This window comes from Schistocerca nitens, chromosome 3, assembly GCF_023898315.1.
Source record: "Schistocerca nitens isolate TAMUIC-IGC-003100 chromosome 3, iqSchNite1.1, whole genome shotgun sequence".
Taxonomy (NCBI): Eukaryota; Metazoa; Arthropoda; class Insecta; order Orthoptera; family Acrididae; genus Schistocerca; species Schistocerca nitens.
The window spans coordinates 694,304,711-694,317,684 of record NC_064616.1 but is presented as its reverse complement, the minus strand read 5'-3'; the positions used below and the strand labels follow the sequence as shown (position 1 = coordinate 694,317,684).

The 12,974-nt window shown below is 42.1% G+C and overlaps 1 protein-coding gene across 2 annotated transcripts in view; it reads right to left on the bottom strand.

The window, feature by feature from the left end:
- Positions 1-12,093, bottom strand: part of LOC126248664 (glutamate receptor ionotropic, kainate 2-like) — a 542,085-nt gene extending 529,992 nt beyond the window's left edge. For both annotated transcript variants that reach the window (XR_007545524.1, XM_049949880.1), the window contains exon 1: positions 12,052-12,093. The gene's annotated coding sequence lies outside the window, so the exon portion shown is untranslated. The remainder of the gene's footprint in view (positions 1-12,051) is intronic.
- Between the last annotated feature and the right edge of the window lie 881 nt (positions 12,094-12,974).

The window sequence follows — 12,974 nt, the reverse complement described above, 5'->3', positions numbered from 1 at the left end:
ACTTCCGATCTCATGAAGAAGTCACAAATTGGATCGATTCGTGCATCGCTTCAAAAGATGAACAGTTTTTTCGATGCGGGATTCGTACACTGCCCGAAAGATGGGAGAAAGTAGTGGCCAGCGACGGAAAATACTTTGAATGATAGGTGTTTAAGCAATTTGTTTCCTTAAAGCCTCAAATGTTAGGGATGAAACGGCGGAAGCAAAGTTGTACACCTTGTACATATGACGGAATTGTTTTATATTGTAGAGTTTGTGAGAAAAGTTTCGTGCAAGAAAAGTTTCAAATAGACCACCATGTCAAGACAAGTCTTCATATCGCAGAAACGCAGAAGAAAGGTCCACGACAACAACTTCTGACAATAGGAAGTTGCAGTAGCAGGGATTTGTCCAAAGGTAACCAAAAAAGTCGATTTAACATGGATATACGTGAAGCATTCATTGCAAGCAATATTCCTCTTGCCGGCCGAAGTGGCCGTGCGGTTAAAGGCGCTGCAGTCTGGAACCGCAAGACCGCTACGGTCGCAGGTTCGAATCCTGCCTCGGGCATGGATGTTTGTGATGTCCTTAGGTTAGTTAGGTTTAACTAGTTCTAAGTTCTAGGGGACTAATGACCTCAGCAGTTGAGTCCCATAGTGCTCAGAGCCATTTGAACCATTTTCAATATTCCTCTTCACAAACTTACAAAGCCTATCCTCAAAGGCTTCCCGCGCAAATATTGCTTAAATTAAAATAATTCCACATGAATCAACATGGCATAAACATTACATACCGACAGTTTACGTAAATGTTCTGGAAGAGATACGCAATGAGCTCAAGGACAGCATTATCTGGTTTTCAGTTGACGAAATTACAGACACTTGTGGCCGTTACATTGCAAATTTAATTGTTGGTGTTTTGAAAGAAGAGCCTTCTTCTTCCTATTTAGCGGCCTGCAAAGAACTTGGAAAAGTAAATCATTCTGCAGTCGCCAGATTTGTGAATGAGGGTATTAGAAAAATATTTCCAGAATCTTCTGCAGATGAAAGGGTGTTTGTGTTTATTTCAGATGCTGCTCCCTATATGATCAGAGCAGGAAAAGCCCTCCGAGTATTTTATCCCAATTTGATTCATGTGACGTGCTTTGCTCATGGAATACATCGCCTTGCTGAACAAGTACGTTCCGCGTTTGTGAATGTAAATAAACTGATTTCATCGGCAAACAAAGAGTTTCTAAAGGCTTCTGCTCGCATCAAGACCTACAAAGAAAAACTACCAAATGTGCCTTACCTCCCGAACCAGTGGTAACTCGTTGGGGTATGTGGGTCAAAGCTGTGTTGTCTTACAATGAACATTTCGAGGCCATTAGAGGGGTAGTAAAAGACTTCGATAGTGCAGAAGCTTTCGCAGTTTGCCAGTGCAAGGAAGCTTTTAATGATTCAGGTATTAAAAAATACATTGCTGTGATTAGCACTCATTTTTCCCATATACCTGCAAGTATTAAAAAGCTTGAAACTGAATGTTTGGCGTTGAATGAATCTATTCAGTTAATGAATAAAATTATTCTAGTGAACTACTCATTGCCTGAGGTATTCCCAAGAAAACTTAAAGAAAAGTTTGAAAACACTTTAAACAATAATCCAAGCTTTGAATCCTTGTGCCAAATTGATAGTTTTATTAATCTGACGGGTGCACATTTACCAGAAACAAGAAGTGCCAACATAGCACCAAAATTCAAATTCTGCCCAATTACCTCAGTTGCTGTAGAACGGTCCTTCTCTGCTTACAAAAATGTTTTCAGTGATCGAAGACATAATCTTACTGCCCAACAATTGGAACAGTACTTGGTCGTTTATGTTTACCATAGTAGAAAAATGTAAAATAAATTGTAAATGATGCTTTGGTCCAATAGTATTAATTAAAAATGAATGCTGTTCAAAAAAATTCATGATTGTACGCTGTTTTTTAAATAAAATATTACGGAGTTTTTGAGTGTGCCCTTCTGCGTGCGATATATCTCGAGGTTGGTCCTGTACATATCGACTGTTTCGTTGTGACTCACTCGCATCGCATCCGCTTGTTACCGACCACAACAGCAAAGAAGGAACAATTCTTGAAACATGGTATGCGTCTCCATTTTGCAAATTTTTAGAAAATAATCCCAAAAAGTCCCCCTTACTAACCTCTACCAGAAAGTATTCAGAAAATGACATCAGCATTCTAAATGTACCGATTTTTCGCGTGGCCGGTGCTGCTCCTCGTAACTAATATGCACAGGTTCGACTTTGAGATATAATGCACGCAGTAGTACCATGTTTTTTTATTATTTGAACCTGGATGTTTCGACACTTTTCATGTATTTTTAAGCATTCTTCATGCATATTTTGAGGTTTTTTACGATGCGGTCTCTACTTATTACCATTCTTGCTACGCTTCTTTGGGTACGTTCACTATCCCTTTTTAGTTCTATTTGGTATGGGTCTCACACGTTCGAGCAATATCGTAAGGTGGGATGTACGATTGTTTTAAAGTATTCTCCTTTGCAGACTGCAGACACCTGCCAGTGAAATTAGGTCTACCACATGTTTTGTCTAACGATTGAGCTTATTTGATCATCAAATTTCATATCGCCACAACGTGTTACACCTATGGAATTGTGTGAATTGATTAATTCCAGCTGAGATTCATTGATAGTGTAATCATGTGATACTGCGTTTTTGCATTGTATGAAGTACACACTTTTACATTTCTGTACATTTAAACCAGGATGCCACACTTTATACATCACTTTTAAATTTTATAACGATCTGACTGAACGTTTGTCCAGTTTTTTTCTCACAGCAATGCATTTTTCAGCTCTTCTGGACAGCCCACACCAACTGTCATCATTGAAAAACCAAATGGTCCCTTACACATCTGCGGGTATTTCAAGACGACCATCAATGCTCAATCAGCCATGATGCATACCTGATATCTAAGGTAGGGGACATTGTGGCCCATCCAGCAGGCAGAAAAGTGTTTGCAAAAATTGACCTGAGGAACGCATACCTCCAACTGCCATTGGATGAAGAATCCTGACATATCTTAGTCATCAGCACTCCCCTTGGGTTGTTCCGGTACAACAGACTTCCCTATAGCTAGTACCCCAGCAATATTTCAGTGATCTCATGCACAATGTATTGGGCACAGCAAATTAATCAGATGACATTCTCATCACAGGCAAAGATGCCCAGGATCTGGCCAACAACTTGTACAGTCTGTTCACAGTCCTCCAACAGGCAAATCTAAAATGTAACAAGGACAAGGGTTGTTTCTTTGTGCGTCAACTTGAATATCTTGGACACATTGTCAGTGCTTCCGGTACCTGCCCCATGTCTCAGTATACCAAGGCAGTAGGAAAGCTTCTGGCTCCTATCAATAATAGCTAGCTGAAATCAGCGTTGTGGCAATTAAATTACTACAAAAATTTTATTCCGCATGTGGCCACCATTGCTGAACCACTACATGACCTACTACAGAAAAGCGTTCATTGACAACGGACAACAGTGCGTGTGAATGCCCTTTTCCACTCCTTGTGCTTCACAGCATACAAGCCCGCCAAATATTATACTGGCAGCAGATGAATCAGAGTGTGGGGTGGGAGCAGCCTGTCCCACGTGATTGACAGTGTGGAATGTACAATCGCTTCTGTGTCCGAAAAGCCCTACTTCTGCTTAGTGAAATTATAGTCATATTAAGAAAGAACCATTACCCACCATTTTCAGCCTTAAAAAATTCTACGATTATGAGTATGGTAGGCATGCTCCCTATTTTCAAGGTTTTAGTCAACATTTCCACCAAAACTCCATGCTGCCTTCAGTGGTGGGCCTACTTCCTGTCAAGTTGTAATTATGATATTCAACATTGCTCTACCTCACAACATGCAAACGTTTGTCTCCTTTCACACCTACTCCTGGCTCAAGCCCCAGTGTTCGACAAGGGCCCCGAAGGCTGACAAATTTATGTGTTAGCATCTGTCCCGTGTTCTTTGGCTGACGTTGTTTGATAATTTTTCTCACATTTCGCCAGTACGAGTGGCTGGCATTGCCAAAGCTTCACCTCCACCATGAGCAATAGAGGGTGAAGCTTTGGCGATACCAGCCACTTGTGCTAGCGAAACGTCAGAAAAGCTATCAAAAAAATATCAGAAAAAGAACCCAAGCCAGAAGCCATAAGACAATTTGTCAACAAGTTGCCATGATAGCCTTAACAATTTTATATTCCAAAGTTTGCTTCTACCATGATATCTCTGCGGATGAAGCCATGGCCAACTTCCTATTGGAGACCAAGCCCATCACATGCCACAACTTGAAGGGTTGGGTTGGTTTTATTTTGGGGGGAGGAGACCAAACTGCGGCGTCATTGGTCTCATTGGGAAGGATGTGGAAGGAAGTCGGCTTTGCCCTTTCAAAGGAACCATCCTGGCATTTGCCTGAGGCAATTTAGGGAAATCGCGGAAAACCTAAATCAGGATGGCCCGACGCGGGATTGAACCGTCGTCCTCCTGAATGCGAGTCCAGTGTGCTAACCACTGCGCCACCTCGCTCGGTCAGCATGGAGGATCCAACCATCAGCAAGATCCTCCATCTGGTATGCCACAGTTGGTCGCCAGATCCAGGAGCTGGAGATCCAGGACTACTGGCACCATCGGAAAGAGCTCTCAAAGCTGAACAATGTGCTGTTGCTCCACGGAGGAAACAGTCATACCCAGGTGGTCATCTTTGCATCTCTCCAGTTAAGCTCTGGGGCGTGGTGCTCATTGAATGTCTAGCCCATCAACATGTCTATTGGCGTGGAATGGACACTGATATTACTCAAATGGTGTCATCTTGCAAGCTGAACAATGTGCTGCTGCTCCATGGAGGAAACAGTCACACCCAGGTGGTCATCTCTGCATCTCTCCAGTTAAGGCTCTGGGGCATGGTGGTCATTGAATGTCTAGCCCACCAACATGTCTATTGGCGTGGAATTGACATTGATATAACTCAAATGGTGTCCTCTTGCACTAGCTGCCAGAGCGAGCAGGCTGCCCCACCACAATGTTCCCTCCGCAAGTCTCTTCCAGCCGTTGTTCAAAGCTTCATTTGGATTTTGTGGAACCTTTCTTGGGCCACACTTGGTAAATTTCAATAGACATAGGCAGTAGGTTCCCATACGTTGCACCCATGAATGTCACATCAACTAGACACATTATTCAAATCTCATCTCATGTTTTTTTCCACCTAAAGAACTTCCTGACGTCTGTTACAGACAGTGGTCCCCAGTTTCCATCTGCAGAATTTTCCTCTCTCTGTGACAAAAATGGCATTGTCTTAGTTCACACAATACCCTTGCACCTTGCCTGAAACTGACTAGTAGCATGTTTCGTCTGTCCCTTTACAACTTAAATGCCTAAACTTCACTGTCACCATCGTCTGGATGAGGCTCTCACCCTTCCTCTGGCATCCTACTGGTCAACCTCGCAGGATGACTCGTCTCCTGCAAAGAAACTTCACAGTGATCTCATTGGTCCCAACTTTCTGTCGTTAAACACACAGTTCACTGCCCCTGTAGTCAGCAATCTAGTTGCCACCGCTTTTCACTCAAAAGACGCAATTTGTGCCCTGGAACCTGTCTACTCCAAGGATGTTGAGATGAAATTCGGCATGCCCTCCCCTCTGTGGGAGGGGGGTTGGGATGTGGGGAGCGGGAAGATGCTGTACCAAGGCTTAACGCCTGTGATCTCAGTAACCAACATGACATCAGCTCTTCGAAGATGCCTAACACAAAGTGGACAATTTTCTGGAAGGCAGATAGCCATGGTCCGACCGTCCACAAGGACGTAACCCAAGTACTGCTAGAGGCCGTGGTCCACACGGACCTACTCTCTTCTGCAAGAAAATGGTTCAAATGGCTCTGAGCACTATGGGACTCAACTGCTGTGGTCATCAGTCCCCTAGAACTTAGAACTACTTAAACCTAACTAACCTAAGGACATCACACACATCCATGCCCGAGGCAGGATTCGAACCTGCGACCGTAGCAGTCGCACTCTTCTGCAAGACACGTGATCGAAAATAGTTCAGGCTGTAACCTAGGGCCGAGTAGTATTTAGGGCACCTCTCGAGCCAGACCAGACCAGTTTGCTCCGAGTGAGTTTCCTGCGGCAGGTGCTAATTCCACAGAATTCTCATTCGAGAGTCGGCGCACAGCGTCTCTGTCGTTCACGTCTGACTTCTGGACTGCCGAAGAAGATGGGGACTCGGTCATCGTAGCAGACTTGTGGGGTTGTAAATTTATTCCTGTTTAACTTTCAAATAGCTACACGCCAGACTTAGACAGTTTTGCTCCCTATTCCACTTAAACTTTGTTCACTCATTTTGTACTTAACACTGAGCGTTCGATAGAACTTTGGCTTTTATTAAGTGTATATTTAGTCAACTTAGACTCAGTGACAATCTAACCAGCCTTGAGCTGCCAGAAGTATTGTTGTTCTGTTTAGAGAGTGACTTATTTTATATTTTGTTTGAATTCACGTGAGAGCAGACATGCTCTTAATCTTTGATAAATAAAAAATATCTAATCATTGCTACCTAGATATTTTTCGGGCCGCCATCAGTGGACATATCACTTCATATGTTATGGAAGTAACTGCTTGCGCTCACTGTTCTGCAATCGTGTAATCATACAATCAAGGGTCTTCCTACCTCTGTTATCGCAATACGTTAATTGTTTATGTTGATGGTCAGTTGCCACTCCCTGCATCAAGTGTCGATCCTCGGCAGGTCTTCCTGCATTTCGCTGCAATTTTCTAGCGTTACGACTTCTCTATACACAACAGCATCATCAGTGAAAGGCCTCATGGAACTTGCTATGTTATTTACTAGGACATTTATATACATTGTGAAAGGAGTGGTCATATAACACTCCCTTGGGGCACAACCGAAGTTATATCTACGTCTGAAGACTTCTCTCCGTTCAGAATGCCGGCCGCGGTGGTCTAGCGGTTCTGGCGCTGCAGTCCGGAACCGCGGGACTGCTACGGTCGCAGGTTCGAATCCTGCCTCGGGCATGGATGTGTGTGATGTCCTTAGGTTAGTTAGGTTTAAGTAGTTCTAAGTTCTAGGGGACTTATGACCTAAGATGTTGAGTCCCATAGTGCTCAGAGCCATTTGAACCATCCGTTCAGAATGATGTGCTGTGTCCTGTTTACTAGAAACTCTTCAAACCAGTCACACAGATGGTCTGATATTCCGTACGCCTGTATTTTGTTCATTAGTCGGCAGTGTGGAAATGTATCGAACACCTTCAGGAAGTCAAGGAACACGCTATCTACCTGGACGCCTGTATCTACTGCTTACTGGGTCTCGTAGACGAACAGTTTTCGGAACCAATGTTGATACCTGCAGAAGAGATATTAGGGGTCCAGAAATGCCATAATAAGCAGGCATAAAACAATTCCTACATTTCTGCAACAGAGAGACGTCAGAGATATAGGCCTATAGTTTTGTGCATCTCGTCGACGATCCTTTCTGAAAACTGAAATGATCTGCTCTTTTTAGCAATCATTAGGAACGCTTCGCTCCTCAAGAGATCTGTTAGAAGAGGAGCAGTTCTTTTGGAAACTCTGTGTAGAATCGAACTGGTATCCCCGCCAAGTCCAGTGGCCTTTCCTCCGTTGAGCGATTTCAGTTACTTTCCTGTCCCATGGTCACTTATTTCGATATGTCATTTTGTAGTTTCTGCGACAGTTTAAAGGAGGAGCTGCAGTGTGATCTTCGTCTGTGAAACAGTTATGGAAAAATACGTCTAGTGTTTCGCCTTTTCCTGTATCATCCTCTTTTTGAATGCCACTCTGGTCACAGAGTGTCTGGGAAGATGGCAGCGATACTTTTGCTGATTTAACATAAGACCAAAACTTCGTAGGTCTTTCTGTCAAGTCGGTAGCTAGAATTTCACCTTCGAATTCATTGAACGCTTCACACATAGCTAATTTTGTCTATGACAAACATTTGTATATGACTACCACTCCAGGCAACGTTCTGACAAGTGGCAGTTTAACTACAATTTAGTAGACAATCGAGCATGAAAACTTAAGCTCTGTGCCCAGAACACATCTTGCAAGCGACACCCTGCATCGAAATTAGGTTGTTCCTTCTTTTTTCGAATTTCATGTTTCTTCTCGCGTACCCCTTAGATTTTTTCCTTGTGTTTTAAGAAGAATTTTAAGACCTATTTTGTTGAACTTGAAGACGAGAAACTCATTCCGCAGATGCCGAGAATTTGCGTCATGTCACCGTGTGTTGTTTATTATTGCTTATACAAGTGCTTGACTGCTATCACACTCCATAATGATATTTTCTCTCTGCGGCGGAATGTGCGCTGTATGAAGCTTTCTGGCATAGTAAAATTGTGTGCTGGACAGAACCTCGAACTCGGGACCTTTGCCATTCGGGCAAGTCCTCAAGCGACTGATCCACCCAATCACGACTCATGATCGGTGCTCTCAGCTGTGGTTCAGCCAGTACCTCATCTTCTACCTTCGAAACTTACAGAAGCTCTCCTGCGAAACTTACATAGCCGGCCGTTGTGGCCGAGCGGTTCTAGGCACTTCGGTCCGGAACAGCGCTGGTGCTACGGTCGCAGGTTCGAATCCTGCCTCGGGCATGGATGTGTGCGCTGTCCTTAGGTTAGTTAGGTTTAAGTAGTTCTAAGTCTAGGGGACTGATGACCTCAGATGTTAAGTCCAACAGCGCTTAGAGCCATTTGAACCATTTGAATTTGAAACTTGCAGGACTTGTACTCATGGAAGAAAGGATATTGCGGAGACATGGCTTAGCCTCAACCTGGGGGATGTTTCCAGAATGAGATTTTGGCTCTGCAGCGGAGTTAAGAGTTCGTTTCAGTCAAGAGTTTGGACATGTTGAAGAAGATAAGCATAGATTTTGATTTCTTAAATGAGGTTCATTTTTCTTGGATGACGTAAGATATGGCAGAAAGAGGAGTGAAATTGATGTAAGATTTCAGTAACTATGACATCCGATGAAGAACAATAAGAATTAATTTTGTGATGTTTGCAGAATCACCGGAGAAAATATCCTGATTGACAATAAAAAGACAGTGCAAAGAAAATTGTGCTAAAACTAGTGTTGACTTACGCTGCATTCACACATTTTGTATGTTCTTTTATATAGTAGTATTTAAATTTATCCCATTTAAATATATTTCAGCGTATTTGCAAAACATACGTAATAGGTTGATTTCAATTGTTTATTACAATAGAAAATACACACGATTATTTCAATATATAACTCTTATTTAAATATTTAAGTCCGTTGCGGTATGAGTGTAATGAAACTTAGCATGTTATAAAAACATAAATTGGCTGGGATGCTCAAATCACTTGACATCTTTATGTAACCCAAATATAAGCACCACCCTATGATATCAGTCAAGTGCACGCATAAGCAATACTAAACAACATGTAATGACACGACATAACTTCTCGGCCACTGTGGCATTGGTTCCTCCTCTTCGGTTTCAACAAAACGGGCCTTAAAGTTCTTTTTAAAATAAAAGGAAAAAAACTAGGTGGAGTGTGTGAAGAAACGCGAAATTTGAAAAAATAAGGATCACCCCAATCCAGATGCAGGGGATTACCGGCTCTTTCGCCTTTGCTAGCTTATGGTGTCAATTCGTATAGAGGGCACCGAAAAAGATATGTCAGGTTATTTATACGTACGAGCGCAGGGCGCAATAATCGAAGGAAGAGACCGTTCACGAATCTGCTACAAGGACGGTAAATGCAAGGCGATAAAGGAAGTAGAACGAAAAGAAATTCGTAAGGAAAGCAGTTCTAAAATATTCATACCGATGTTGACCAACTAACGGTGCTCAACTGAAAAATATTGTTCATGAGATAATTCGGAAGTGTTATATCTAGTTCGCAATGCAGTTGTGAAATCACGCCTAAGACTCCTTATAAAACAAACCTTTTACTCAACGAAGAAAAACATACGTCTTTACGTAAAACGGAAAGCATCTAATCTGACATGAACAGAATACATAATTACTGTATGAACATAGATTTAAGCTGAAAAATCTAGAGACGTGAAGGACTACTCGAGTGCATCCACAATGGAAACTTAGGTGATTCCATAGGTGGAGCGAGTTGGCTCAGTAGTGAAGATACTGGTCCTTCTACTCGGGAGATACTCATTTCAAATCCCTGTCTGTTCATACTGAGTAAAGTTTTCCGCAGTTTCACGAAATCGCTCCTGCCGAACACTGAGCTGGCTTCTTCAAAACGGTCGCTGCCGATTTCCTGTTCCGTCCTTGTCTTAAAATAATATCTTCAATGAACTCAAAGTCGACGGAACGGTAGCCGAAGAGTTATTTCTTGTTTCTCTGACGTTGAAACTATGTAATCATTTGTGATGGCAAACTTGCAAAATAACCACCTTGAAATTGGAGTCGCATTTCTAACAACACAACGATGAAACACATATACACTGGAAAATATGATGCGGTTCCCACACAAAGCTTCAAGGCAATATGGGAAAAGCGAACAGTTTGATACTCAGAATACATCACAGACTTTATGGAATATCTAGGAATCCTTCAGTAAAGACCGTCACATTTCATTTCAAATACTCCTCAAACATACACAACAAAAGTGAGTCAAAGAGAGACACAGACTCGCGGAATCATTGATAAACAGTAGGTGGCTCCGTAATTCGTCCCCACGCAATCTTCTAGAACGAGAGGTCTGGCTTTGGATGTTGTCCGTTGACGAGAACACACTTTCGTTCACATCAACCAAACGGTTTATCTCTACAAAATCTCGTTTCGCGCACTACAAATAATGAGTTATGACATTGCTTTATTTGACGGAGAATGAATTGCATCACTCTCTCTCTCTCTCTCTCTCTCTCTCTCTCTCTCTGTGTGTGTGTGTGTGTGTGTTTCATATCTACTTTACGTCTTACACTTCCGCTCTGAGTACTATTTAGCATAATGATCCTAATCGGGAAAATTACAGAACATAAATATCTTAATTTTTCATAATCACTGTACATTATGACGTTGCACTGCTATTACAATACGCTTCGTCAACGCGAAACTGTCGCGTAGGAAAGAAGAGAATCAGTTCTATGGGTCTCCTTACTTATGATACAGCGAAAAAAGTTAAGATTGTAGAATAAATCGTGTCACCTTCAAGTTCCATTTTTTTCCTCTCGTTTGTAATATCTACGTTGTAGAGGTCGTACGAAATCTTGGCAAACATTCTGGTTCTAATATTGGAAACGAAACACAAATGTGCCCATGAATCGATCTGGAGATTTCTCTCAGACGTTTCACTTTGCATGTAGTGATACACTAACGTTAAATGTACATGTGTTAATTAGTCTCTCTAATTAGATAAGATATAATACTAAATGTGAGACATTCTCAAGCTTAGCGTCAAGCTGAATGACGGATAACAATTCATTGTTTCATATCAAATATAAAACGATTTGTGGTCCGAATGTGTGTCATATATTTAGTTCCTGTACGTATAGAATATGACAGATGGATGATGGTTCTGCAAATCAGTTATTGTAATAATAAAGTATCGCTCTGAAATGGGTCGGATCGCACCACGAGCGGAATAACGAGTGAATAAAAGTACGCTAAATTCATAATGTAATCGTGTTTGATAGACGAGTAATCAGTTTAAGTACAAAATCGAGCGTTTGGATCCTGCTTTGAACGCTGACGATGCATCACTACGTATTGCACTGTGTTGCAGTGGGCGATGGAATCGCTGTATTTTAAGAATCACCAGTAAGTCAGTATCAACTAAAGTCCACAAAGTAACTTGATAATTTAACAAAAAGGAACTTATTTCCTAAGTGACGGGGGTGGGAACAAAACAGAAGGAAGAAGAAATACGGCCTGATTTCGGAAGGTACATAGAGCGTTTGTAGGAAGTAGAACACGAAGTAGAACGCTGACGATGAAATTGCTGGTTATGGCGCAACATAAGACAAGCTGAGATGAGACAGTACTTACGATGGTTCCGTGGCGCCGCTGCGCAGCCGCCCCAGCACTGGTTTGGCCTAGCAGGACGCGCAGACTAATTTAAGCAAGGCGATCGTCTTCTGTCTGCCGACGAAGACGCCTCACGTGGCGCAGCCCCTCTCTCATACGTCACCTCTACAAGCTCAAAACGCCGCTGCAGCTGCAGCTGTATTTGGCACGCTTTTTTTGCAACCGTTCGGCTTCGATTTGCGCATGAGCCATCTGTGCTTTCTCAGTGGTTTTTCAGTACACTTCTCTTCTTGTATGATCACTGAACTTCAGCTTAAACTGGAGGGTCGAAAATTGTTTGTTGGTTTCACTTAACGCCAGCAAAATTGGGCGTGGCTTTGTGCGTAGTCACCGGCTACGCCAGGGGATGGGAAAAACCGACCGGTTACGACCGATACCGATGTTGTAATTCTGAATAACCGATATTTTTCGGAATTCTTTTGGTCTCAGTTATAACAGTTTTTTTTTTCATTTTTTACTAACATCTGAGAGAAAGAGCCGGCATATAAATTTGTCACAGAAGCAGTGCCAAAATTTTTAGTTTTTAAATAAAACTTTTTTAAAAAAGTGAATAACTTCTATTGGTAAAATTTCCATTGCTTCGAAATATCAGGTTATTATAGAAAATGGAAAAAGCGATCATTGCTTTTTTTTTAATAACAACGCTGACAGTTACAAACTAGCAATGAACACATGACATAAGAATCGGTACAACATTCCTGAGACAATAATGCACCTGTTATCAGTACATGGTACACATGTAAGTACGTGTGCAAGTCCTCCCTCGCCTGGTCTATTCGGTAGTTTCTCGCTGTTGTCCTTGGACATATGTTGTGTTGTACTGTGGCACCATCCCTAGTCTGGAAGTATTTTACGAAGTACGGTAGCAGTGAAGTAAAATGCTT